Source organism: Canis lupus, chromosome 4 (assembly GCF_003254725.2).
Source record: "Canis lupus dingo isolate Sandy chromosome 4, ASM325472v2, whole genome shotgun sequence".
Classification (NCBI taxonomy): domain Eukaryota; kingdom Metazoa; phylum Chordata; class Mammalia; order Carnivora; family Canidae; genus Canis; species Canis lupus.
In genome coordinates, this window is record NC_064246.1 from 7,028,225 (window position 1) to 7,056,142 (window position 27,918).

A 27,918-nucleotide genomic window follows, 5' to 3' on the forward strand; every position below is an offset into this window, starting at 1 on the left:
TGTCATAGTTACTGCACCTCCACGATTCTGTGAGGATGAAATGAAGAAATACATGGGCAGAGTCTGCACACAGGCAGGTGGAAGCAGAAGCAGCAGCAGAGGAGGCTGTCCAGGGGAGGGTGAGTGTTCATCAGATGACACCCAACTGCCCAGCAGAGCTGGCTTAGAACTCCAAAATCAGGGACTTGGGGAGTGCAGGTGGGCATGGGGAGGGAATAGCCAAGGAAGGGGGTGTAGGTGCGAATAAGGAAGGAGAGACTGGGTGATGAAGGGGTGTGGGTTGGTATGGGGAGGAGGTGGGTGAGGGTAGATGTGTGTTCTCTCAGCCCCAACCCTCCTGATGGAACTTCGGTTGCTCACCAATGACTTTATTATCACCACCACAGTTAGCCAAAGGTCAAGGTTTAGCTGTGATCATCACCAAACTGAGTGCATTGGATAGACTCACTCCCTAGCCCATGGTGAGCTGCCCTGCCTGGGACTCTTACTCCACAGGCTGCTTGCCAACTCTGTCTGCAAGGAGTGAGTCCCAAAGCCCCCACAGATGGGTTTCCCAGGAACTCACCTGAGAGATCACTGCATGTGTTCAGTGATGTGTAGCTGTGGACAGTAGCATTCCTCCAGTAAAGAAGTAAGCAAACAACAGAAAAAAGTCCCTAAATCTTTGGCTTGGTCATGAGTGTTTCCCTGTTCTTTTCGTCCATCCTCCATTTCCAAAGATATGGCTGGGATGCCTGCCATGGTAACCAAGCAGAGCTCAGGGGCATGCAGGTCACCAGCCCATGTGCTAGTCCTGAATTCATGGCTGCTGCTTGCTGCTCCCAATGGGAGCCTCAACTTGCCTTGCTGGGGACTGGGCAACAACAAAGAGCTTGAGAGTCAGCCTGCCTGGGTTTGATCCTGGACCTGTCCCGATCAGCCATGTAACCTTGGACCAGTCTACTTCCTTAGAGCTCTGTTTCTTCATTTGTAAAATGGGGAGATTAATAACTCCATCAGTGTTCTTATACGGCATAAGTGAGCTACTGCGTCTGTAATCATTACACCTGTACTTGTCATTCATTGGATGCTCAAAATAAAGTGTTATGATTTTGGTCTTTCATAGGGCAGATGTCTGTCCCAGCTGTGTTTAACCAGCACTACAACTTTCTAAAATGCTAATAATACTTTAACTGAATACATCCAAAATATTACCAGTTTAACATGATATCTTTATTGTGGTAAAATATATGTAACATAAAATTTACCATTTTAACCATTAAAGCAGTGGCATCAAGTATATTCCCATTGTTGTGTGACCATTACCACCATCCAGCCACAGAGTATTTTTCATCTCCTCCTACCTGGAAAAAGCACTGCTTCAGGAGTTTGCATGTCATCCTTGCTCCGGGCAATTTTCTCTGTATCATTTTCAATGATTACTTCAGCCCAAGTGAGTACAGCACTGTGATATTTAATTTGTATTTAAATTTTTAAAATATTTTATTTATCTATGAGAGAGAGAGCACAAGGAGGGGGAGCAGCAGGCAGAGGGAGAAGGAAAAGCAGACTCCCCACTAAGCAGGGTCCTCGACATGGCGCTCAATCCCAGGACTCTGAGATCATGACCTGAGCCAAAGGCAGACGCAAAACCAACTGAGTCACCCAGGAGCCCCTTTATATTTAGGTTTTAAAAAGATTTTTTACTTATTTTAGAAAAAGAGATTGGGAGTGGGAATGGTGGGTAGAGGGAGAGAGTGAGAATTGAGCCTTGTGGGCTCAATCCCAGGACCCTGAGATCATGACCTGAGCTGAAATCAAGTCAGATGCCCAACTGATTGAGCCCACAAGGCTCTCCAGACAGCAGCATGACATTTTAAAGGGGTTCACTGAAGGCCTGAAAGGGACCAACATGTGTTCAAGTAGCAACCTTACAAACTAACTACACTTTAAACCTAATGCAAGTTTTTCACACTAAAACACTCAGAAACTCTGCATTGTAAATCTTACACACACATTTTATTGAGATAAAGTCTGAACATTTACCAACACCTTAGGGTGAGCTATCACCAACATGCTTTCTCATAGAGTATATTCTTGACTCTTTGGAGGCACCATGTTAATAAATTCTTGTCAAACATATTCTTCCACAGACCTTAGACTTGAGTCCTTTGTAGAGGCATTTTTAACTCTCTATTGTAAATATGGTTATTCAAGTCCAGATCAGATTAAAAAAAAGGTTGCATTTCTTTTTGTTTCTTCCTGTGCCACATGAGTATTTTAAACTTGGCTCAGGATAGGAAAGGCTGCCTGAGACAGGATTTGGGGATTAAATCCCACCCCGAGCTCACATCTGGGTACATATCTCCACCTCCCTTGAGACTGAATATGGCTGAGTGATTCACTATGGCTAACAGCATAGGAGCAGCAGTGACCTTGCCCCAGGCAACATAGAAACTCTGTGAAGCTGGCGGTCATGAAATGATAAAGCCCGCATCAGCCTGGGTCCCTTACAATTATGAAGAGAAAAGGTCCCTGCTAGTCAGTGATGGACATGTGGTAGAAACAGAAATAGACTTCTGTGGCTTTAGACCCCTGAGATTTGGGGATTATCCATTACAGTACTGTGCACAACCCTATCTTGACTATTACAGGTTCCAAGTAACAAATATGAAAAATTCACTAAATCATGAAGGCTTTGTTCCCTTCTTCCTGTATTTCCAAACTTCTTCCCTAATCACACCACAAACAACCGAAACACATCTGAGAAAACCCTGTTGGGCACAATTCTAATGAGACTAGTTCTTTTGTTTGTTTCCCAGCCCAGATTTAATGATGCAACAAGCCTTTAAAGCTGACAATTTTGACCTTGTGATCCTCCAAGGTAATATAGTTATTAGCAAGTATTTACATCTGAAACCACAACTCTTGATCTCATTCATGCCATATCCATGTCATTCTCACTTGACAGAGACATTCTGAGGATGAAAAGTGATTTGCTTTATTTTTTCAGGTTAGAGGAAATCCATTCCTGTGTGAGTTGATTCTCTTTCTAATTTGAAAGTGCAAGCTAGACACTAACCAAAGGTGACAATGTGAACAGAAGGAGATCTTTGGGATTCTATCTAGTCAGGGGAGACGGAAGGGGAAACTTTGGAAAACCAGAAATGCATGCACAAAATAGTTTATGTTCAACTTTATGCGAAGCTCATCACTACATGCCTGGCTTCCTACTCTCCAAAGTGTTCTTATGCCATAATGAGCAGGAGCCCTGTTTGTTCACGTGCCAGCTTGGAGATCCAGGACCTAACTGCAAATAATTTAGCACATGTGCAAGATTCTTAGAAGCTTTATGTGAGGCTCAAGCCTCCTCAGCTGAGTTTCCAAAGGAAGAAGAGGTCTGAAGCTTGGGACCCAGCTAGGTGGCACTTGACTCAATCCAAAGTTGATGGCACAAGGTGAAGGGGAAATAGCCTAATTTTCTGCAAAACAGGACTAAAGCTTCCCTTTTTCTTTTGAAATGAGATAAGAAGACTGGAATTTACATCAGGTTGTAAATTCATTGTCCAGAATATAAAGAGAAGCCCATGCATAGTGAGCATTTCTGATGGTGAGAACATCCATAGCTCATTGACTATAAACGCAATTTTTTTTTAAATTTATGATAGTCACAAAGAGAGAGAGAGAGAGGCAGAGACACAGGCAGAGGGAGAAACAGGCTCCATGCACCGGGAGCCCGATGTGGGACTCGATCCCGGGTCTCCAGGATCGCGCCCTGAGCCAAAGGCAGGCGCCCAACCGCTGTGCCACCCAGGGATCCCTATAAACACAATTTAGGAGCATAAGAACTCCCTCATGGGAAAGATAATTACAATCAAAAGCTGTCTTGGCTTACCTGAGAACCTTATGACAATCTCAAGACCGTACCTTTATCATCTAAACATACTACCGCTTATTCATTCATCCAATCAAAGCTGGAGCACCATCTTGTGTGTGCCAAGCTGGGAAGCAGGTGCTGAACAAGACACATTTTCTGCCCTCCAGAAATTCAATCTTGTGGAAGATAAATGCAGGTGAATAGAAAATTACAACATAGCGAGGTTAAAAGCAAATTATGGGCAAAGAAAGGACAGGAATTTTGACTCATAGGAAATGATACAACCCTTTTGTATCATTTAAAGAATTCTGAGGCAGGGTGCATAGAACGTCCATAGAATCCATGAGGTTAAATGATATCCTTTCACAAACATGATTTATAGGTCTCTCCTTCCATGGATTATTACTTATGTATTTATTAAGATTTTCATGAAAACAATTAAATGGTTCTTTAAAGTAGATGCCAGAATAGGTTTCTGAGGTTCAGAGCTGTGGTCGGCTTCATACCAGTGACATCAGCTCCCTTTTATTCAACTTTGTCAAGGATCCCAGTCAACGAAGGTGTCTTTAGTCAGGGTTCTGTAACAACGTGCTGTTGGCTTATGTGGAGATTAGTAGAAGTGGAATCTTAATTTGGGGAAGACTGCCCCCAATTGTTGCCAAGTGGAGCTGACCATACATCCCAAGAGACCTTGGTCTTTTGAGTCTATGTTTGCTTTTGGGGAGCCAAGTGAGTGTTGGCTAGACAAAGAGCTCACCTCTCCACCTAAGGGTGCTGTAAGCAAAGCTCCGTCCAAGCATCCTGACCCTTTGATTAGTTCTCAAACACCGGCAGTGAGAACCAGCCTGTAGCCAGTCTCCTCTAGCCAAAGGCAGTGTGTCCTTCTGCAGTTCTGGTTTCTCCAGTATTCACTTTGTGGTTCCTTGGTCACTGATTGATGTGGCCAGTGTCTTCTGATGGGTTTTCATACTTTCTCAAACCAAAGAGTTTCATGGTGATCTGAAAGCTGTTCTAGAAGCCTGGCCCATTTTTCCTCCATTAGTTTGTGGCAAAGGATTTCTGCAGGTCTCTTAAACTTTTACTGACAAAATACTTTGGCCTCATTTCTATTAGCTTGTCCTTAGAGCACCTCTGGGAGGCGTCTCAATATTGTTCCTTATGCAACACAGAGGTAGCCTGCCTTAGGACTTAGCACTTGGCTGTGGGTAGGTGACTGAGCTAAAAGCTAACAGAGAGCATGGGAGCTCAAAAACCTGAATTCTTTTCTCCTCCAGGGCTTCATATCCAGTTTGGGAAACCAAGCGTTTGTGAACTTTAAAAAGACAAAAGAGAAAACCAATTTCAACTCATAAGTAAGTGAATAGTCTTTTCTGTGACCACTGCCCTTATACAGACCCTCAGACACTGGGGAGCCAAGTTCTGATTACATTGTAATGCTTTGCTCCTCTGCCATCTTACAGAGATAAGCTCACTGAGGCAAGGAACCACGTATTTTCAACTTTGCCTTCCCTGGGAAGATCCTTCCCAATGCCTGTTACCTGCTAGGTGTTCTAGAAATATTTATTGGATGCTGAATTTTTTGAGTGCTGCCGTTGGTTGAACTGACTTCTTTATGCAGACTGCAGTGGGGCAGTAAGAGTTTTCAGCCAGTTACTTAACTATTCAGAAGTCTGTTGCATACTGTGGGTGAAGCAGAATAATGTGACTGTCACAGTATGAATATCAGCCAACGTCTCCTCATTCTCTAGGAAATATCACTGGAACACTGTTCGGGGTAATTGAATGGCAAGGAAAGTTCTATTCATCCACCGTTGAGTGATATATATATATATGTATATATATATAGTGTGTGTGTGTGTGTGTGTGTGTGAGTGAATGTGCACATATATATGTGCAGTCACAGAGAGATTTATATGTGTGTATCATGTAAGTATGTATATGTATATACATTCACACATATACACATGTATGATGTGATTTGAGGAAATACTGAGACAACCTCTATTAAAAGTATTTTTTCCTATTACGTTCCTCTAGCCAAAGATGAATGTGAGGAATGGTTCTCATGAGGAAAAGAAGGGCAGATAGGGGCACCTGGGTGGCTCAGTTGGTTAAGTGTCCAACTCTTGGTTTTGGTTCAGGTCATGATCTCAGGCTCCTGGGATCAAACCCCAAGTTGGGCTCTGTGCTCAGCACAGAGTCTACTAGAGATTCTCTCTTTCTCCCACTCCCTCTGCTTCACCCCCTGTTCTCTCTCTCTCTCAAATAAATAAAAATTTTTAAAGAAGAAGAAGTGTCAGGAAGCAGGTGCTCAGAAGCAAGGGTACCATCCTGGGAGAGGAGACCAGGAAGGAAGAGATTCCAGAGTGGAAGGGAAAGCTGTGATCTGTCACCCCAGATTTCAGAGATTCGATGGCAGGGGTTGACAGCAATCTTGTGTACTGAGAAGACTCTGGATGGAGAGAGCCCAAGAGGCTGACCCATGTGGGTGACTTGAGGGGGTCAGTGAGCCTCTGTATTCACTCACCATCTGTTCCAGCTACTAGGTGAGAACCACCAACACCTAGGCGGGCTGGGCTCCTGCAGAGTGTATGTGGAATCATCATCAAAAGCACACACTTTGGAGAGTGACAGAACCTTACTCAGTGTGGATCCCAGCTCTGGCACTCATCAGTTAGGAATTAACCACTCTCAGACTGTACTCTCATTTTTAAAATGGAGTGACTACTCAACTTCATAGGTTACTGAGAGAATTAAGTAACAGAAAACACTCAGCACAGTGCCTACCACCTAGAGAAACAGTAATACAGGATCAATCTTATTAAAAGTTATTACTAAAGGAGAGGCCTGAATGAAAATGCCTGGGTGCTCACTGTAAACAGCTGAGACTGGGCCATGGCTGGGCCAGCTGGGAAATCTTAGGAGATGCTTTCTATTTATTCACGAAGACTCCTAGAAAGGATAAAGTCCTCAACTTTATCAGGCATGCAAACCGTAGTTTGAAAGCACTTTTTCCACAAGCTGGTTTTGATTAAGAAAGGGCCATGCGAAGTGAGAGAGGATGAGGGCAGTTGGATGGGGCTGATATCGTGGGAGGAATTTCAAGTTACCAGATGCAAACAGTGGTCAGAAGAAAATAGGCTCCTCCTACTCCACCCTGGTGCTCAGAGCCTGGAAGGGACCAGCCTTGGGTGATTCCCCAGTCCTCTTCCATTTCACCATAAGCAGACGTGACCAAAAGGCATGATTTACTCTCGCGAGGTCTCCTGCATCAATTCCTCGATAGCACAGTTAAATCTGATCCCTTCCTTCTTTCTCTGCTACCCAGATGTTATTCAGAACACTTCCATTCTCCCTAATTCTCTTTTCCCATGTTGGAATTAGGACTGAATAGATGGAATTAAACCAACTTGAATCTCTGTCAACTTGGGAGTCAAGTCGTAGGATGTTTTCTCAGAGACGATAATGAAAAACCCAAACTTCTCACAAGACAGTTATTCTTGGGATATTTCTGATTTATCTGGAGCCAGAAAATTGAAGACATTTATAAAAGGCAGAGTTCTATGGAAAAAAAATTTTTATCATCCCTTTACCTGAAAGCCAGATTGTGTTTAGAATGTGCAAATTGGAAGCAGATTGAGTAAGTGCTGCTGCTTATGGCTTGGGCCTTTTGAAGTTGAGAAAAAGCCTAAATACGAACCAATCAATTTGTCTGCTCTTAGGAGGCTTATCTGTCATGAGCTATTATCTTCTACTGGAGTAATAAACACGCCTTGCCTACTGAAGAGAGAGGTATGGGGTTCTCTAATTCACCAAGAGGCTATTCACCGGGCAACAAATCCCAACATATACTAAGAGGACTGCCTTCCCTGAGATCATAATGCATTACCTGGACTAACCAAGCTTGGGAAAATACCCGATTAAATGAAATTAACTCAGTGTCTTCACCTGCGGGATTTTCCATCTTTTATATAAACTTAGCATACATATTTAAAACTTCACTGCAATGTTCCAAGGGTAAGACATCAATATTTAGCATTTCCTAAGCTTCTTTGACCACAGAGTCTTTTCACAAGTTGGGAGATGTAGCACAAAAGTTCTTAATCAGCCTACTGATGGTTGATGCATAGTCGGCTGCTTAAAATAATAATACATTTGCTAGCATTCTCTAATCTTTTGCCTTCAATTCTTTGGGCGGCAAAACCCATCACTACTTTTAACAAAATTAAACATCACTTCTTGGAGCTAATGGCACATAAAACCTGCATGATTGCTGCATAGAAGATATATGAATACAGGTAAAAACAACTTTTTTTGTAATGGTCTGTGAATGGAGTGAGTAGGCCTGGCAATTGTCACCTGAGCAATAATTTTCCTTTGTAGGAGATTTCAGCCTAGAGAGTCATGTGATAGCCTGAAATTCAAAAGGTTATAATTTCCTTTACATTGATTAACATTCATTTCCATCCAAAAGGAGAAATGCAATGTGATACAGATTCCTGACTGAAAGCAGGAGTGAGTTCTGTAAGCCTTCAAGGTGATGGGGATTAGAGTGCTGCCCAAAGATTTAAAGACCCTGAGATCACCAGTATATCTTGTGAAGCACTGAGCACAGATAACACACTTGCACACACACCAGTGTAGGCTGTGTTCAGGATGAGAAAAGTAGAAGCACCTGGGTGGCTCAGTGGTTGAGCATCTGCCTTTGGCTCAGGTCGTGATCCTAGGGCCCCAGGATTAAGTCCCGCAACAGGGTCCCTGGAGGGAGCCTGCTTCTCCCTCTGCCTATGTCTCTGCCTCTCTCTGTGTGTCTCTCATGAATAAACAAATAAAATCTTTAAAAATAAGAAAAAAGATGAGAAGAGTAGGGGTGCCTGGTGGCTCAGTTGGTTAAGTGTCTGCCTTTGGCTCGGGTCATAATCTCAGGGTCCTGAGATCAAGTCTTTCGTGGGCTCCCTGCTCAGCGGCGAGTCTGCTTGTCCCTCTCCCTCTGCCCCTCACCCTCAGCTCTCTCCCTTAAATAACCTTTTAAAAAATGTTGAGAAAAGTGAAACCTAAATATGCTTGCCATTGGAAAAACAAGGTTGGGATGATAAGCTTAATACTTCTGATTCTCATCCCTCTGAAAGTAGAGGTTTTTCACATATAGTCATATCACCAAAAGTTAGAAACTTATTTAAAGTGAGGAAATCAGAGTATGTTTTTTTTAATTTCCTGCTCGGTGGACTACCTTGTTCCAACTCAATGGTTACTTTACTGGGTCACCTCTAGCTCTCCTGCAGAGTAAAGGCTGCTGGAGGGGGGAAAAAAGCAAATAAAAGTTTGTGCTCAGAGAGATCCACATCTCAAACTAGAACTTATACTATTTGGGGGGTGGGTAAATAACAGGACAGAAATATAAATGAGTTACTGATATGTGGAGTGATTTGTTCACACATGGAAGCAGAGTTTTTCTTTGAAAGTTGGGTAGAATTTTAAGATATGAAGGAGGAGAGTTCTTGCTTTATCAGCTTCCCAGAAGGCAGAGTAGGTCAGAAAGGAAGTGGTGTCCCCTGGGGTGAGCAGCAGAACATCACTTGTGACTGACAAAACCAGCCTGGCAGACAAAGGGGGCTCCAGGGTCAATCCCTAGGCATCTAGATGGAGAGCTAATGAGGGAGGGAGCAACCTTGAAGTCACAGAACTGAATCCCAAACTCCAAACTGCTCAGAACCAATGAGATGCAGGATCTGAGCACATGGAAAAGACGAGTGGACAAGGAGAGAAGGCAGCCTGGCATAATTCTGTTGGATTGTTTGGGGTTCCTGGTTTGGTGATAATCTGAAGGATCTGGCCACGTTCCTCCCTGCCTCTAAAGGCACCACAGGGAAGGGACACCTGGCTGGTTCAGTCAGTTGAGCATCTGACTCTTGATTTCAGCTCAGGTCATGATCCCAGGGTCCTGGGATTGAGCCCCATGTCGGTCTCCCTGCTCAGCAGGAAGTCTGCTTCTCCTTCTCCCTCTGCCCCTCCCCCTGCTTGTGCTGACTCTCTCTCTCTCTCTCTCAAATAAATAAATAAGTCTTTTTTTAAAAAAGGTGCCACGAGGAAGTGACAGGACAAAAGCAGAGTGAGCAGAGGTGCAGAGATGGGACAGTGCCACAGCCTGCAGATGGCCTGTGTGTTTAGGGGTCGATGAGTAACACACTGCTCTGTCCCCTTCTGCTCCAGGAACAATCTGGATGTGCATCTGAGAAAAAATAGTGAAGTGACAGAGCAGAAAGCAGAACCCAGTCTCTGCTGAGGGGATGATCCTCTCAGAGGTCAGATCTCTCCACCGACGAGCTGGGTGAGCCCAGATGCCGTCTCCCAAGTGAGCCTTCCGCCAGAAGAAGCTGCCTTCACTGTGCAGTGAATGACCTTCGCACATGGATTCTGAGTCATTTAAAAAATTGAATGCTATTTTTAAGGATACGAAGGGCTGGTCCTGAGGGAAATTAAGTAGGTTCCTCCTTGTGTGTGAGAGGCCTGGAGGAAGCACCCAGACAGCTGTATAGAAAAGATCGGAACAACCTGAAATACTAGTCACTCTATTGGATAACCTCCGGTTGACATTTAGTCTGGCAAGAGGGCAGGGGAGTATTGAAAGAGTGAGTTGTCAAAAGGGAATTTGGGCAAATGACATCTGACAGGGACCAAGACCTTCCTATTGCTCCTCAAAAGACGCCACAAGCGCACGGCCAGCTTCGGGGCCCCGGGGCTGTGCACAGGTCTGCACCTGGGCTCAGAGGCAGGCGACGTTGGTGGGAAGCAGGGCTTAGCAAATGCTGCCTTCCAGCCACTGGTGCTGCCACCGAGCTGAGTCACAGCCCTGAAAGAAGCATAGGGCTGACAAGGACCGGCATCAGAGCAGACCTGGTCGCCAGCAGTGACTCAGGGACAGTGGCCCCCAGGGAAGCCTGGGACAGCACAGCTGCCATTTCCTCTTTGTTCTGCATTAGTGGAGGTGACTTTGACGGAGTATGTGTTCAGGGAGAATGGAACATCATCAGTAAGCCCAGGTTCTAATGACGCTCTCTGGGACAGGTTATCAAATGGCAACATCAGGCTTCCTAAGGAAGGAAGTCAGGATCAGAGGAGAACATGGGTCCCCAGAGCCAGCACTCCACTTGCCAGCCAAAATAAATGTTCTTTATTTCTGGGGTCAGCTTTTCCTAAGGGTTTGTATCCTATTTAGAAATGCATTGCAGTGATGTCCCAAGCAAGAGACGATTAGCATCAAGAAGTCTTGCAACTAGGCCACCTGGACACTTGGTTTCTTTGAGGTGGGACAATCTTTTATTTTCAGAAGTCAGAAAAATCAGCATATGGCTGGGACATCTGGTTGCCACTATGGAGTCCTGGAAAAGGCAGCCAATGGTGACAAGCCCTTCCCTGCAATTAGGATCGGGTCTCTGCCAAGGAGCAGCTTTCCCTTCTTGAACATCTCTTGTCAAGAGCTGTTCCCCCAAGTAAGCTGCTCACAGGCATCATAAGAATAGTGTCTGGGGCACCTGGGTGGCTTAGTGGTTGAGCCTGCCCTTGGCCCAAGTCATGATTCCGGGGTCCCAGGATGGAGTCTCTCATCGGGCTCCCCACAGGGAGCCTGCTTCTCCCTCTGCCTATGTCTCTGCCTCTCTCTGTGTGTCTCTCATGAGTAAATAAAATCTTTTTTTAAAAAAAAAGAATAGTGTCTAATTTGGGGGAGCATTGGGCTGGTGTTCCCATTGGAGCCTTCTGTGGTGCTCTGACGACCTCGTATGGAGGTCTGATGAGAAGCTCTGGTGCCTCTTGTGCATCCCAGTTCATAGAGGGGAAGAGGCTTTGGAACACCCTGTCATTGCATCAGCACAACAGGGAATCCCTCTGAGGGGGCCCTGGGAAGCCCTGGAGGGCCCAGTCCACTGGGACAGAAGTCCATTTCCTTCCTTCCTTCACTCATCACACATTTAACAAGTACCTAGCACCCAGTGCTAGGGCCTCAAAGATAAATAGAACAGTCTCTCTTAAAACATCTTTAACTGAATACTTTAAAAGGGGAACAAACCCTGTATAATGAGAAAGCACTTTTTTAAAGATTTTATTTATTTATTCATGAGACACACAGAGAGAGAGGCAGAGACCCAGGCAGAGGGAGAAGCAGGCTCCACACAGGGAGCCCAGTGTGGGACTCCAATCCTAGGACCCCAGGATCATGCCCTGAGCTGAAGGCAGATGCTCAACCACTGAACCACCCAGTTGCCCTGAGAAAGTTTGGTGATGCAGATGAGGGCTGGGTTCGGAACATGAGAAATATGGTTCTTGTTCACTCCATGACCAGGATAAACTCCATGTTCCAGGACCCAGCCTTTTGCTTTCTCAAAATGAGAAAAGACTGGACTAGGTCATCAACTTTAGACCTCCCAACCTCACACCTACCTGTGCTCCTTGGGGAGGCAGTTGCCAAGGCAGGTCTTTGTCACTCCCTCAGGAAGAAACGCCAGCCCCCGGAGCAATGCTGAACATGAGGCCTGAATGTCATGTCATCTCTACTGTTTGGATGTGATGCTTGCTGCCCTCTCCTTAATGCAAGAGGGAGGGGGAAGGCTTGTGGGTTCCCAGCAGGCCTGAGACACGTGAACAGCAAGCTATTTAGAAAAGATTTGTTTATAGCTCCTCCTGTGTGCCAGACCCTTTCACTTAGCTTATTTGCAGTCACACCAAAATACTCATAGGGCATTACTTCCCTCATCTTGAAAGATAAGCAAGCTGACATTGGAGGGGCTGGGTACCCTGCATGGAGTCTGCAGCTAGAAGCTAGCAGAGCCCACGAGGCTCCCGAGCTCAGGGCAGTTTCAGTAGCATGCATAAATGAGTGACTAAGTTGGGGTGAGTGAAGGGGATGTCCTCTGTAGCTGCTGCCAGCAGAGCCTAGTCTGGGTAAGGCTAGAAATCATGGGCTTTGCATATCAGGTTGGAAAAGTGGGTAAAGCCAGGCCTAGGGCACCAAGTTGACTTTGACTTTTTACAGTGCCCAGCGGGAGCTGCTGCAGGTCACGAGTGCCAGTGGAGAGGAGGCGTCTGGGAATGCTCTAGGCTGGACATCTGGCGGCACTAAGTCTGACAGAGCTGGGGAGACTGAGATACATTTTCTGAAATTGGAAGAGGGTCTGAATAAGTGAGAGACAAGTAGAAAGGGAGAAACAGACACAGCTATATAGATTATGGGAAAATTAGCAAGACTTACTAAGCAAGTATGAAATGAAATATGTGGAGAAAGAGATCGACATTAGCCCTGTAGCATGTTTCTTAGCTAACGCTTAGTGCTTTCGATGAACCAACCACTGTGACAAACACTTTACTTAACATCGTCTTTTCTGACCTTCTCGATAACCCCATGAGAGAGGTTGTATTAGGATATCATTGTACGGATGAGAACACTGAGACACATAGAGTCTGTAGGGAGTTTCTATGTGCTGGTAGACATTTCTACCTGGACCGCCTGCCCCTCACGCTCAACACTGTGAACTAAACTCTCCATTGTCCCTTGACCTGTGCACCTGTTCTTCCCCAAGCTTCTCCATTTTTAAATAACACCATTGCCATTCCTTCAGTGACTTGAAGCCAAAGCTCACAAGAAATGTTTCATGTCTGTTCATTTATTATATGTGCCCCTTAAATCGGGCATTGTGCTGGGTGCTGGGATCACAAGGGCAAAAGGCATGGTCCTGGGGGCACCTGGGTGGCTCAGTCACATAAGCATCTGACTCTTGATTTTGGCTCAGGTTATGATCTCAGGGTGCTGGGATGGAGCCCCACATTGGGCTCTGCACTCAGCACAAAATCTGCTTCAGTTTCTCTCTCTCCTTCTCCCCCTGCCCCACTGCCTGCTCTCTCTCTCGCGCTCTCTCTCTTAATCTCTCAATCTCTCTCAAATAAATAAATAATCTTAAAAAAAAAGGCATGATCCCAGCCCCTAAAACACTTACAGGGTGCTGGGAGGCCAACAGAGTCCAACAGCATAGAGGAGAGGCAGGCAGGTTTCCAAAGGAAGCAAGGTACTTTCTGCGATTCCTGTCTTCGCACCCCCCTCAACTGCACCAGCACAATAAAGATGTTCCTTGCATATCCCACCCACCTGACTCCACTCCCACTTCCAACTCATAAAGCAAATATCACTGGAAGTCTCCAGAAGAAGCTCTGGATTTTCAGAGTTCTGACCAATTCAGTTTCCTGCAAGAGCGCTTCTCTCTGAGCCACAAATTTGATAAACAGGGAGCCTGGGCTCTAATGCCTTCCTCACTGTTATGCTTCTGGGAAGAATTCATTTATTTTCCATTTATGCCCTGTCCATTTCCCCAAATGTTAAAAGCACAAGTACAATAAAAGGGTTTAAGTGACATGTGTGGTTTCAGCTCTGAGTAATGAATGGAGTGGGGAGAATGGGAATCCCAGAAACCTAGAGCAAAGAGGAGGCAACTGGCATAGACCTTGACTGAACTTCCTGGCAGCCAAGAGAAAAATAAGAAAGAGGAGCTTTTTTTTTTTCAAAAAAGAATTTTTTAAAACGGGGTTTTAAAAAATTAATTTCTAAAATTTTTATTGTGATGAGAGCATGGAGCATGAGTTCCATCCTCCTAGCGAATTTTAAGCGTATATCAGTATTGGCTGTAGCCATCATGTTTTAGAGCAGCCTCTAGAGCTCATTCATCTTATAAACTGAAACTTTTTCTCCTCATTTCCCCATCCTTCCAGCTCCTGACAATCACTATTCCACTCTTTGATTCTATGAATTTGACCATCTAAATGCATCATATAAGCAGAATCATGCAGTATCGGTCTTTCTAAGACTGGCTTATTTCACCTAGCATCACTTCCTCAAGCTTCTTCCACGTTGTCACATGTGGCAGAGTTTCCTTCTCTGTTATAGCTGAACGATATTCCCACGTGCGTGCTTACCACATTTTCTCTATCCATTCATCAGTCAGTGAAAATTCAGGTGGTTTCCATATCTTGGCTCCTGTGAGTAGAGCTGCAATGAACACTGGAGTGCTATCTCTTTGAGATCCTGATTTCCATTCTTTTGGATAAACATACAGAGAAGACATTGCTGGATCATATGGTAGTTCTGTTTCTAATATTTTGAGGAATTTCAGTATTGTTTTCCACAGTGGCTGCACCATTTCGCTTTCCCACTAGCAGTGCATGAGGGTTCCAATTTCCTCACATCCTCACAGTACCTAAGTGTCTTTTCTTCTGTCGATAGTAGCCACCCTGACAAGTGTGAGGTAATACCTCACTGTGGTTTTGATTTTGATGTCCATTTCCCTAATGATTAGTGATGTTGAGCATTTATTTATTTTTTTAAAGATTTTATTTATTTTTATTCATGAGAGACAGAGAGAGGCAGAGACACAGGCAGAGGGAGAAACAGGCTCCCCACAGGGAGCCTGATACAGGACTCGATCCCAGGACTCCAGGATCATGACCTGAACCAAAGGCAGATGCTCAACCACTGAGCCACTCAGGTGTCCCAAGCATTTATTTTTTTCATATCCTTGTTGGCCATTTGTATGTCTTTGTTGGAGAAACATCTTTTCAAGCCCTTAGCTCATTTTTAATCAGCCTATTAGAGTTTTTAGTATTGAGTTGTAGGACCTCCTTATGTATTTTGGATATTAACTCCTTAACAGGTAAACAGTTTGCAAATATTTTCTCCTAGTCCTTAGGTTGTCTTTTCACTCTATGATTGTTTCCTTGGCTGCACAGAAGCTTTTTGGATTGATGTAGTCCCACTTGTTTATTTTTGTTTTTGTTGCCTGTGGTTTTGGCATCATGTCCGTGAAATCATTGCCAAGACCAGTGTCATGAAGATTTTTCCCTATTTTCTCTTTCAGTTGCAGGTCTTTACACTTAAGTTTTTAATCAATATTGAGTTGATGATATCTGTGTATGGTGTAAAGAAAAAGTCCAGTCTCGTTCTTTTGCAGGTGGTTATCCAGTTTTCCCAATTGGAAGCAAATCTTATAATTAGTGGAAACAAATTGTGTCCCAGCTCTGATTCTGAGAGCACTCTGTCTCCCTCATGGTTTTTACACTGTCCGAAGATCTGTTCATGTGCTGTCCCTATCACAGGGAGCCTCTTGAGGATGAGGATTGTGTCTTAGTCATCTTTTTGCCAGCCCATAGCAGACATTTGATGACTATTCCTCAATGAACAGGTAAGCCAATACATTTTCCTGTGAATTTTTAATCTCTTAATGGCAAATAGGATAGAACTTTCGGAACTTTGAAAATCATGGATGTGATTAATTTGTCCATATCTGGGGCACCTGGCTGGCTCAGTGGTTGAGTGTCTGCTTTCATCTCTGGTCATGATCCTGGGTTCCTGGGATCGAGTCCTGCATTGGGCAGGAGACTGCTTCTCCCTCTGCCTATGTCTCTGCCTCTGTCTCTGTGTCTCTCATGAATAAATAAATAAAATCTTTTAAAAAATTGTCCATATCTGATGTTGGTTCTCACTGAACATCTAGAGTATAGACATTAACTCCTGGGTTTTTAGTTCCTTTCACTGAAGCCACTAAGTTTGGCATGTAGTGTAAAGAGTTATGTATATCCCAGAAGAGCTACTTTTACCAATTATTTTAAAGTTTTTTAAGTGGCTTTCTCTGGATCAATATAAAGCTTAATCTGATTTTTTTCAAATGGAGATGTATAAAATTTAGGACCATTTCTATAGTCAATGCTGAATAAATTGATTGAATTCATGAATGAGTGGATGAATGCATAAATAAATATACTGCCTTCTGACTTCTTGAGCTTCTGAAATAAAGTTGTATTACCAACCAGACATATGCACGCAAAACCGAACACTTTATGTGTATGCTTCCATACAGCCTCCAGTTGCTACAGCCATTCAATAATACCTTTTACACAACCAGTACTGCCCATATTTCATTCTATAATAAATATTTATTAAACATCGCCTATGTTCCCAGTCCTGTTTTAGAAACGTGGACTATGTCAATGAGAAAAACATGGAACTTATTTTCTGCTCTTTCTGAGTACTTTTACATGCTTAAGATAAATACCCAGAAGTCACATTATTCTTTATAAAGTAGTTGTGAGTTCAGAATGTAAAGTTTGAAAACTGGCACTTTAGCAATTTCATAGAATGTATAATTTGGAGAAGGGGCAGAGATGTCAGGTCATCTAGGTTGGGACAAATATACAAGGGGCTTCAAAACCGTAGGTGTCCTTTGGTGGGCTAAAAGATTTCTAAGTGATCAGTGATCCAACTTTACAAAGATTACTCTGGTGGCTGTGTGTATAATAGGTGGGGGAAACCGGAAAGCAATAGACATGTCAGGGAGACACGCCAACAGTCCAGGGTGAGGCAATGAATACCTAAAATGTGGAGACTGAAGGGAACGTGCAGGTGCCAGAGACTCCTGGATGATTCTATTGGGACTTTTGGGGACTTTTCCTGTGCAAGTATTTTCAGGTCACACTGAGGACTCCACCAGAGAAAAGTTCATCCTGGTTCCTCTATGGACAGTGCTCAGCACTCAGCACTCCCTATATCCACCAAACTACATTATTCTATAGAATTCTTTAGATTACACACAATTGTGCATGGCCATACTACTCTGAGAGTTTTCAACCCAATCTGTCTCTGGAAGCTGAGGACACCTTGGTCTGGTCCATGGTTGTGTGGAGAACTCCAAGGCACACCAGCCTCCAGGGCCACTGCAGAGAGGTATGACATGGCACAGGGTGCTCGGGACTAACCAGCCAAAACCCTGAATTCCAGTCTAGTCTATGACCATCTTATAAATTTGCACAAAGTACTGATCTCTGTGGCCTTTGGTTGGATTGGATAAAACTTTTTTCATTTGGCTTCTGCAAAATCACATAGGATGCTTTTCCTGGGCATTTTAATTATAGAATAGGATTCTATAAGAAGAGAACCGAAAGGAATCTAGACTGGCTTGACTGGGCTCACACTGAAAATGGCAAGGGGTTATGGTGGAGGAAGATGGAATAGAGCCAAATGGCGTGTGGTGGGCGTAAGAAGTGAAGTCGGTGCTACTTGGATGAATGGAGAGAGAATTTGGGGCAGAACGTTGAGACAGGAATGCGTTAAGTTGGCATTGCCATCTATGTGAGATAGAGAAAGAGAAATGGCAGAAGGAGATTATCAGGTGCTTTTCTGAGTAAAATGAATTAAATGTCCTTCAATATTTGGTGAGAAACTTCAGTAATGAACTCATTTGATTCACTGATCCTACTTCTGCCTAAGGGTCACGATCTCATCAACAATCCCACCTTCAAAAGCTTGATGGCTCTGCCTCTGCATAAACTAGGGAAATGGATCTATAGCATATCCCTACTCTCATGCCCAAATAAAATCTTGGGCAAGTGGGTCTGATTGGTGAAGCCTGGGTCTCACACCTATACCTTAGTTTAAAAGAAATAGAAAATAATGAGTTTTCTGTTTTTCTTTGCAAAAGCAGGGTATATCAGTTGTATGTTCTCCAAATGCCACTTCCAGGCAACACACAGATGCCAAGACCTTCCAGGCTAGCTGGAGTCTTCCATAGGAAATGGTAAACAAAGCAGAGGTCACTGATGCCCATATTAGACCCACAGTGGGGAGGGACCCTTGTGGCTGTGTCTGGGCTGTCAGGGCACTGACCAAAAACAATGTGTGACTTGCCATAGCAGGCGAAAGGGCAACTCTTCTCAGCCCAGCCACTGACCCCCAAACATAGACCTGAGGTCAGTTATTCAAGGGTAGAGCTTGAAGGTAGGAAGAAAACAGAAGGAAAGAAGGTTCTAGGGGAGGAGGGCTGGTCTCTATGGGACTACAGATTGTTAGGTGTTTTCCTAAGTAAAATACATGGAACATCCTCTAATATTTGATGAGAAACTTCAGTAATGAATTAAATTGATTTATACAATTTTGGTTGAACTGATCTCCACTATGAGAGTAGCCTCCTACCCACACTGAGGCTCAATTCTCTAGGTGCCTTTGGCATTGATACACGTCCCTAGCACCATAGTAATGATTTTCATCACAGTCCTGAGGCAGCCACTTGCTCTGTTTTGCTAAAGTTATTCCCACCACAGAAAGTAAAGGAAAAAAAAAAAACTTGCCCTCCTTGATTTTCTCCCCAGATATTTTCTTCCCTTCTCCATGTGGCCAAGAATCTCATTTTTGCTTTTCAAGACCCACTCCCTCGAAGAAAAAGAGGAAGAAATCATTGCCAGTATTCAAAGCGTTTTTCAAAGAGAAAGTCTTTCATAAAAATCTCTGATGACTCTGGCCAGAAGGAATTGCCAATTTCCTCCTATGCCATCTTTTTAACCTTGTATTATAGCACATTCTGGCACTGGCCAGTGTCTTAGCTCCTCCTGCTGTAACTCGGGTGCCCCATGTCAGGTAAACATCAGGGCCCCTAGTAAGCACCCCCACTACTTTGCACTTCTTTAACTTAATGTCAGAGTCTAACTTCACTGAGAATGGTCAAAAGAAGGTGACATAGGTTTTAATGTCTATTCCACGTGGAGAGTTTCAAATTATATATATATATTTTTGAAATTAACTAGAGAACTTCTGAAGGTGACTCTTTTTTAAGACCCAGCATTGATCTGGATAGAGAGGTTTTTGGTGTGTTTGTCTGAAAATAAAGAGGTCCTGATACCTAAGGTCCTATGTTTAGGCTCCATCCAACTGAAAGAATGAGGGAGACCCAGGCTATCTTTTCGTTCTGGCCTGTGCTGTTCTGTCCCATCAGCACTCCCTGTGGGACCAGAGGGTGTTCACACCTTCTCCAATTTCTCCTGTCAAACCTGCTCCAAAGGTAAGGTGTGAACTGGCCACGTACTCTGAAGACTTATCTACTTTGGGTGCTCAGAATGCTAAACTGTCCTCACGGGGTGACAGGGCAGATAACTTGCACATATGTTTCTGCTTTCTTCGGGGATAGGAATTGTTCTCAGGCAGGGCCAGCTGGACCACTCCTCAGAGGCAGATCTGCACCAGGAAGAGACTACCATAGAGATAAATTTAGATGATGATGCTTATTAATTAAGGTTTTCATACATGGCTTCTTACCTACGTGCTGAAATATAAGTTGGTCCTTTGTACCGCTGATGGGAATCATACGTATATGTTCAACTATTCAATGAGCCTCCCAAGAAGAACTCAGATCAAAATAAGTCTAAGAGGGATGCCTGGGTGGCTCAGTAGGTTGGGTGTCTGCCTTTGGCTCAGGTCACGAACTCAGGATCCTGGAATCAAGCCCTGCATCGAGCCTCCTTGCTTGGTGGGGGGGGGGGGGGCTCTGCTTCTCCCTCTCCCTCTACTCCTCTTTCCTGCTCATGTTCTCTCTATCTCAAATAAATAAAATATTTTTTTAAAAGACAAAATAAATCTAAGAATCCATTTGTAGGAAAGTGGGGAAAGTCTTGCCAACTGTATTGAGATTGTTGATTCTGTTTTAGTCACTCAAAGTGTATTGGTTAGTAAATTAACGTATTTCTATATAAAAAATCCTTACTGAGGCAAAATAAACTTCTTCCTGTCTCTCATGAATGAATGCTGAACATAAACTTTAAGAATATCAGGCTTAAAATCTGTCCTGACCAGAGTCTCAGCATGCCCACATCCCATTAACCACAGCTGTGGGCCATGACTGATCACACATTCACTTGGAAACACCACTTCTGATAGGGCTGCAGAGCTCAACTGTGTCATTCCATGCCATCTGTCACTTACTTAAATCCTGTGTACCTGTCTGTCCATAAATGTCTCCCCTCCCACCAGTGTGTCCCTGCTATGATCTAGTCATTCCTACCTCATCTGCTGTCCTGCTCATGTATATGTTTGCCCACTTTTGCCTCTCTAGAGGCTCCCTTTTGCTTGTCTACAGGTTCTTGAGGGCAGAGACCATTTGTTACTTTTCTTTATACCTCCCAAGGGCTAGTATAATGCTAAGAACATAGTAGACACCAAACACATGTGTGTTGAATGAAAACCTAAGGGGATGAGTTAGTTATATAGACTTGATCCTTTGCCTGGCTATACTTGCAGCTTCTGTCTAACCCACCTACATATTAGTACTTCGGGTTCTACCTCCAACCACTTGCCTTGCCTTGTAGATTGCAAATTGTTTGTATATTGCAGTCCACACCCTAGGTAAACATACAGTCTCTAAACAAAGGAAGCTGTGGGATGTCAATCATCATTTCAAGGTGGGAAAGATTTAAATGAGAAGGGAAGGGGAGAAGGGAGGAAAACTAGGGTACCCTGATGGGCCTTCCAGGTATCTACTGTTGCCTCTACTTTGAATGCATTTTACATCCTACTCCTCCCCCCAACTCCTCCTCCCAAAACATTACCAGCTTTCTAAGCTTTTATCAAAGGACAAGTCTTTCCCCAAACCCTCCCTGATGTCCCAGCCAAACTCGTTACTAACCTTTCTGCTTGGCAATCTTAGTATCTTTTCTGAACCTTTGATTCTAGCACTTTCTAGCACTTATCTCAGGGTCTTAGTTGTTTGCATTCATGTGTCAGCTCCACAAATTGCAGCTTCCTTGCAAATGAGTAATTTTTTTCATCTTTTTTATTCCCTTAAGTGTCTAGCCCAGTTGGTGTTCAATAAATATTTATTGCATTGAACTGAATAACCGCAAAGCCATCCAGAGTGACTACTTTAAAGGATACCCCTTGACCGAACATTAACATGTGACATTTGTTTAAACCATCCTCATCCATATACCATGAGTGCTAATTAATGCATTTCTAGCTTCTCGTTATCCCAAGCCTCTTTCAAAGAATCTTAAGTATTTCAATGATTTTGCTTATTGAATTCAATTTATAAATGAAGCAGCTTCCTTTAAAATACCGAAATGAGTGGCTGGCAGAGCCAGGGACCCAAGGAAGCTGGGCGCCCTGGCAGAGCTACCGCAGGCCTCCCTCCCCACGCCGACAGCCACAACTGTAATCACACCGCCCTCCACTTAGACTGTACCTTTCCCCATAGGCTTTTCCTGGAGTTCTATAAACAGTAATTAATGCAGTTTAGATGTTAGACTCAACTGTTTACCCTGGCTCTCAATTAATTAGTTAATTGCCAAGCTAGGAAGACATGGTTTGCATATATTTTTCTCACCCGCATACTGGTGACTCAGATGTGCAGATCTGCTCTTTAGCAAAGCACAAGATACACACATGCTGAGGCAACAGAAACAACGTAACAGCCAGCAAAGCCTAGCAGGGGCCTCTGGAGGCAGGTGCTGTTTATTATAACCGCCCACTTCACAGTGGGTGGAATGACTCACCCAAAGGCCAAACAGCTTTTCCAAGGTGCGAGGAGACCTTGCTCTAACTTTGTTTAAAAATTGTTCTGTTTGTCTAAATGTGTTCAGCAGTGTTGGGAGGAAAGGGCTGGTCCTCTTAACACAACCTTGTGTGAACAGAGACCTGGACCGTCCAGTCCCCTTGGGCTTTACAGTGTGCAGGGAGGACTGATAAAGCAGGGGAAGAGAGGAGGCTTCCGGGCTTACCCCTTGTCACTGCATTCCAGCTGAGATGCGTCAGTCTTGGGGGAGCCAGTGCAGTACACCCCCTGCCCCCATTATGAGGCTGTCCAGGAAGAAGGAGAGAGCTCTTCTACTCTACTCTGGACAGAGGGCAGAGTAAGAGTGCCCGGTGGGTGGGGTGGATTTAGATCCTAGCTGGCACCTGGCCACTTGCAGGCATTTGTAACTTCACTCACAGTACTACTAGGCCTATAGAAACTGATTTTTAAAACGATTTTATTTACTTGAGAGAGAGAGAGAGAGAGCAAACGCAGAGGGAGAGGGAGAAGCAGACTCCCCGCTGAGCAAGGAGCCCAACTCGGGCTCCATCCCAGGATCCTGGGATCATGACCCGAGCTGAAGGCAGACACTTAACCAAGGAAGCCACACAGGTGCCCCTAGAAACTGATTTTTAATATACTTCATATTTTGTAATGCTAATCATGATGAGGAACAGACTGTACAGGGACGCCTGGGTGGCTCAGTGGTTGAGCATCTGCCTTGGGCTCAGGGATTCCCGGGGTCCTGGATGGAGTCCCGCATCGGGCTCCCTGCATGGAGCCTGCTTCTCCCTCTGCCTGTGTCTCTGCCTCTGTGTGTGTGTGTGTGTCTCATGAATAAATAAATAAAATCTTAAAAAAAGAGAGTGAGAAACAGACCATACATGTATTATGTACGTGTGTATATATGTATATGTGTGTGATGTATATGTGAGATATATGTGATATATACATAATGAGAGGAGATCATGAATAACCTAATATTTGACTAAGTTCTTAATGATTGTCTCTAGCTCTTGACAGCATTCTGCATACATTCTCATTCAATTTTATTCTATTTCATTTTTTAACCAAGTAAAGAGAGACCTTCCCGGTTCCTTATTGTTTTGGATCTTATTTCTGAACTGGTGGGAGGACAGTGCTAGGATAAGAATGCAGTATTTTATGAATGTTGACAAACCATCTGCCTAATAACACATTGTGTCATTTTCTGAGATATTTTCATAGCTTGGGCAAGCCTGGCTGTGCTTCAGGATAACACCTCTAAGGCCCTTGAGGCAGGAAGACTGAGGAAGAAAAGACCAGGTACCACAATGATCGCAAGGTCAAGTCAGTGATGGGACTGGCCCCTGGGGTGGCCAGTCTGACCTGCAGTACCTAGCGGGGCGTGGGGAGTTGGGACTGGAATTTCAGGCCGTTCAATCCAGCAGATGGATCAAAGCAACGTCAGCTGGAGAAGGATGGTGCTCCCTCTCAGTCAGGTAATGTTCTTAGGGTTCTGAGGGAGGACCTCGGCCAGTGGCTGTGGGTTCAGGGAACAGAATTAAGCCTCCTTAGAAGGGAGACTAGCTAGAGCCAGGCAAACTAGCAGAGCCTCAACCAGACAGGTTGCAGCATTCAGCAGGACTAGGGTTACGGATCAGAAACCAGGCACATGCGGTCGAGAAGTCAGAAATGTGAAGAAAGATGCAAGTTAGATGAAATACATGTGCCCCAGGTTCAGGGGCTCAGTGCACTTGCGATGCCCTGGTCAGAACCGGTGAGGAATGGAGAGGGCTGGGGTGCAGAAGCCTGGGGGCCTGTGTGCAGAGCTGGGTGGCGCTGGAGCCATAAAAGTGATGGTCTAAATGCTCCGCCCTTTGGCTACCTTGGGAATCAAAACAATATTTACCTTGATCCAAACTAACTCTAAATTGTCTATTTCTTTAAGGGTTGTTAGTTAAACAAAAGTAGCAATTAACATTTCGTTAAAATTATGTTGTGATCTTAATGAGGGGTTATATTTTTGTAGAGAAAGTAAGTACAGTCGCTGAAGTGGGGATGGTGATTGCTTATCTCAGTGAAGCATGCGCGAAGGAGACAGATTTGCTGGTCGTGTGCACACGAGCAGCCCCCACTGGCTGCTCACTGGGGGTGAGATTGTGGGCATCTCTGGTGCTGGATCTCAGAATTAAACCTGTTCAGAGACTGCAAGTCTGAGTGCTTCCCAAGCCCTTCCTCCCTTTCTGCTCCCTTCATTCACATTTTTTTTTAAAAAGTTTATTTATTTATTTATGAGAGACACACACACAGAGAGGCAGAGACATAGGCAGAGGGAGAAGCAGACTCCCTATGGGGAGCCTGATGCAGGACTCGATCCCAGGACCCTGGGATCACAACCTGAGCCAAAGGCAGACGCTCAACCACTGAGCCACCCAGGCATCCCTCCCTTTGTTCACTTTTCCTGACATCCTTTCTTCCCCTCTTTCTTCCTTTCAAGTATGGTCAAGGCCTGGGACAAAACCATGGTGACAGTTTGCTTCACGAGGCATGCCGCTTGTGGTGCAGATGCTTTTAAAGCCAGCCTTGGCTGGAGCCTCCTCTCCTCCCATGGTCTCTGAGAATAAGCCTTGATGATAGAGAACACCTTTTCTATGTAACGTTTACTCATGAAGATGTCATAAAAAGCTTTCGTGATGGAAAAAATGTCTCTCACATCCTGAGTTTTCCTTATCTAAATGGACTCCTCTATCTGATGGAGCTGGAGTTGCTTTGGTATGTGATTAGGGCACAATGAGATGGTGGCTCCTCTTCTACATGCGTTGTAGAGGGTTTAGGTGACCTGACATACCCTTTTTATTTTGTTATATGGATTCCAGGCATCAGGGAAGGATAGGCATGAACTTGGAGAGCATATTCAGCTCCGAGGTGTCTGGAGTGCCTGGCAGTATCAGTGCCTTTGGTTCCAACAGGTGGTGTTCTGGATCTCTAGATGCCAATAGCCCGAGAGAAGAGAGAAGACGGTGAGAATGCCTGTGGGGAGCCCGGAAAATAAATATCTAAGTCCTCATCTTTTGCCTCCTGATAGTGGCACCAATTCTCTAACTGGATATGAGACGTGCCATTGAGGAAGAATATGCAATAGGAGAGAATCGCAGATACGATTCTAAGCTGGGCGAGGATGCCACCCGTAAAATCTGTGTCAGTTTCCATTCTTCATGTGGGCTGAGAGCTGTTGAAGTGTCTGCTCTTTCATTATGATCCAGTCCTGCAAGAAAATAAAAATTAAGATTCTTTTAGTCTCCCTTAAGTTATTGCCAAGATAACAGAGATCAGGACCACCAAACAGAAAGGAGATTGGGACCAGTACAGGCCTTTGGAGTCAGGGTTGGTGTGGGAAAGTGACAGGATATGTGGGAGACACAGGCAAGGACTTTGAAGAAGAGAACCGGAGGGTTTTGTTGGTTTGTTGTTGTTGTTTTGTCTGTTTGTTTTTTGTCTTTCTTTGGTACCATCACAATTCCAGACTGCTTATAACAAAAAGGAGCATTTGGGATAGAGATGAAGAGGCTGTTTTCTGGGATAACATTCCAGGGGCAAGGAGAAAAGAGCGGTTACTGGGATTCCTTAACCCTAATAGCCCTTACTTTTCTTCAAATTATTATGCTAACTTGCTTCTCAAAAAACAACACAAAACAAACAAACAACAACAACAACAAATCCTTTAGGTTTGGGCTTATCACATTGTATTTGAGGAACAAGAATCTTTTAAGAATAACTATTTTACCATTGGTCATCATTAAGCTTTCTATCAACTTGTAGAGAAATGTGAAAAGAACAATACAAGGTAATGCAGTCTTTAATGACTTTTCCTCACCCGTTGGCTCTGATACCAGGAAAGGGGTGGGTGTCATTTTTTTCATGCTAATACAGATCCTGAATTTTAATGCCATTGCAAAAGCCAGAGTTGGCAAGAACAGACTTTTGGTTCCAGGTATCAATCAGCAATGGCATATGACAAGGCTATGTTCCACTCCCTTCTAGTTTACTTCCTTTTTAATAATATGAAATCACCCTCTGATGAGCGAGACCTATACTCACTGCCATAGAAACATCAAAGCAATGTCCTCCTATATGCTCAAGTTGACCAAAAGCAATCTCAAAAGACATTTGATTCTATAAGTGACTTTGTCATCAAGATGGCCTCAACCTAACCATCCTTTTTAAAGATCATTATTCAGGAGAGATTTTTGAGTATCCTATTAGTTTTAATCAAATAACTTCATGCTGGGGCACCTGGGTGGCTCAGTGGTTGTCATCTGTCTTCGGCTCAGGTTATGATCCCCAGGTCCTGGGATCGAGTCCCACATAGTGCTTCCTGCATGGAGCCTGCTTCTCCCTCTGCCTATGTCTCTGCCTATGTCTCTGCCTCTCTCTTTGTGTGTCTCATGAATAAATAAATAAAATCTTTTTTAAAAAAACAGAAGCAAAGTAATTTCCTGTCATTGTTACCTGTTCAGTTACTTGGCACCACATTTTGCAACTAATCCATGCTGATGGATTTTGCTCAGCAGACATTTCACAGAGGCATTGTAAAGATTTTCCCACAGTTCTAAAGGGGACAGATTAATACAACCTATTTGAACATTTTCCAAGCCAGTGTCACCCAAGCCTTACTCTTTGCTGTAGCATTTCAGGGACACAATCAAGCTCTTATTCATTTGCTGAAACAGACCCAAGACTGCTTCCTGAGGAAAACTGTGGCTTTACCTGCAGGAAGAAAGAGTAAAAGCATTTGGGGCAGAAAACCAGAAGGCTAGAATACATCACACACACCATGGCTAATAAGAAGTTAAAAGAAGTTAGAATTTGATGATGCATTTCTCAGAGCAGGAAGTTAGTAGTATTCCATACTAGGTATAAACACCTAGGAAGTTCATCAGTAATGGGTGGTGCTGGCATTCTTGGTTGTGGATGAGATCACCTGGAGTAGGACAGGTTACTTAATTTGTGGGAACCAGTGCAAAACGAGAAGACAGAGGTTTCTGTTCAAAAACGAGGAATTTCAAGATGGTGACAGCAGAGCATTGATCCAACAGCAGAGGCCTTTGGAACACCTGACTTTTGCAACTGCACAGGTCATGTGCCATAGACTGCCTACAGGAGGAGGAGGGAGTGAAAACAAGTGTTAATTATGGAATTTCAGGGAAAACCAACCTTTACACAGAGGGTAAAAGAGAAGTCAGCAAACATTGGGATAGGAAAAGCAGGGAGGTAGAAAAAGAGCCAGGGGCAAATAGAAGCCTAGAGGAGACAACTGTTAAACAGAAATCACCTGAACCTTCTTTTTCTTTTTTTTTAAAGTGGGCTCCACCACCACCATAGAGTCAAGACCCTGAGATCTTCAACACCTGAGCTGAGATCAAGAGTTGGATGCTTAACCGACCGAGCCCCCAGGCGCCCCAATGTGAACCTTCTTATATGTCCTTGATCTTCAAGTATGCTGGCAGATAACATGTATCCACAAGCTGCATGGGTAGTCACCTGTCTACTGTTATCAAAGGCCAGGGAATAGAAGGATTCAAAAGCATTCTTGGCATTCTATAGCCAAGAGGTCATCATTGACTTGATTAAAAAAAAAAAAAGTTTCATTAACAAAAGAGAAACAGATTGTGCTGAGATTGAACAGAGAGGCAAAGTAGTGGAGAGAGCTCCGAA

The 27,918-nt window shown here is 44.1% G+C and overlaps 1 long non-coding RNA gene across 2 annotated transcripts; it reads left to right on the forward strand.

The window, feature by feature from the left end:
• LOC112660898 (uncharacterized) lies at positions 1-27,815 on the forward strand. Of its 2 annotated transcripts, none has more exons than XR_003137297.3 (4): positions 1-119; positions 1,265-1,432; positions 5,131-5,208; positions 27,565-27,815. It is a non-coding gene; the product is annotated as an uncharacterized LOC112660898 (long non-coding RNA). The 2 variants fall into 2 exon arrangements; XR_003137296.3 differs by lacking the exon at positions 27,565-27,815 and adding an exon at positions 10,067-11,553.
• The last annotated feature ends 103 nt before the right edge of the window (positions 27,816-27,918 follow it).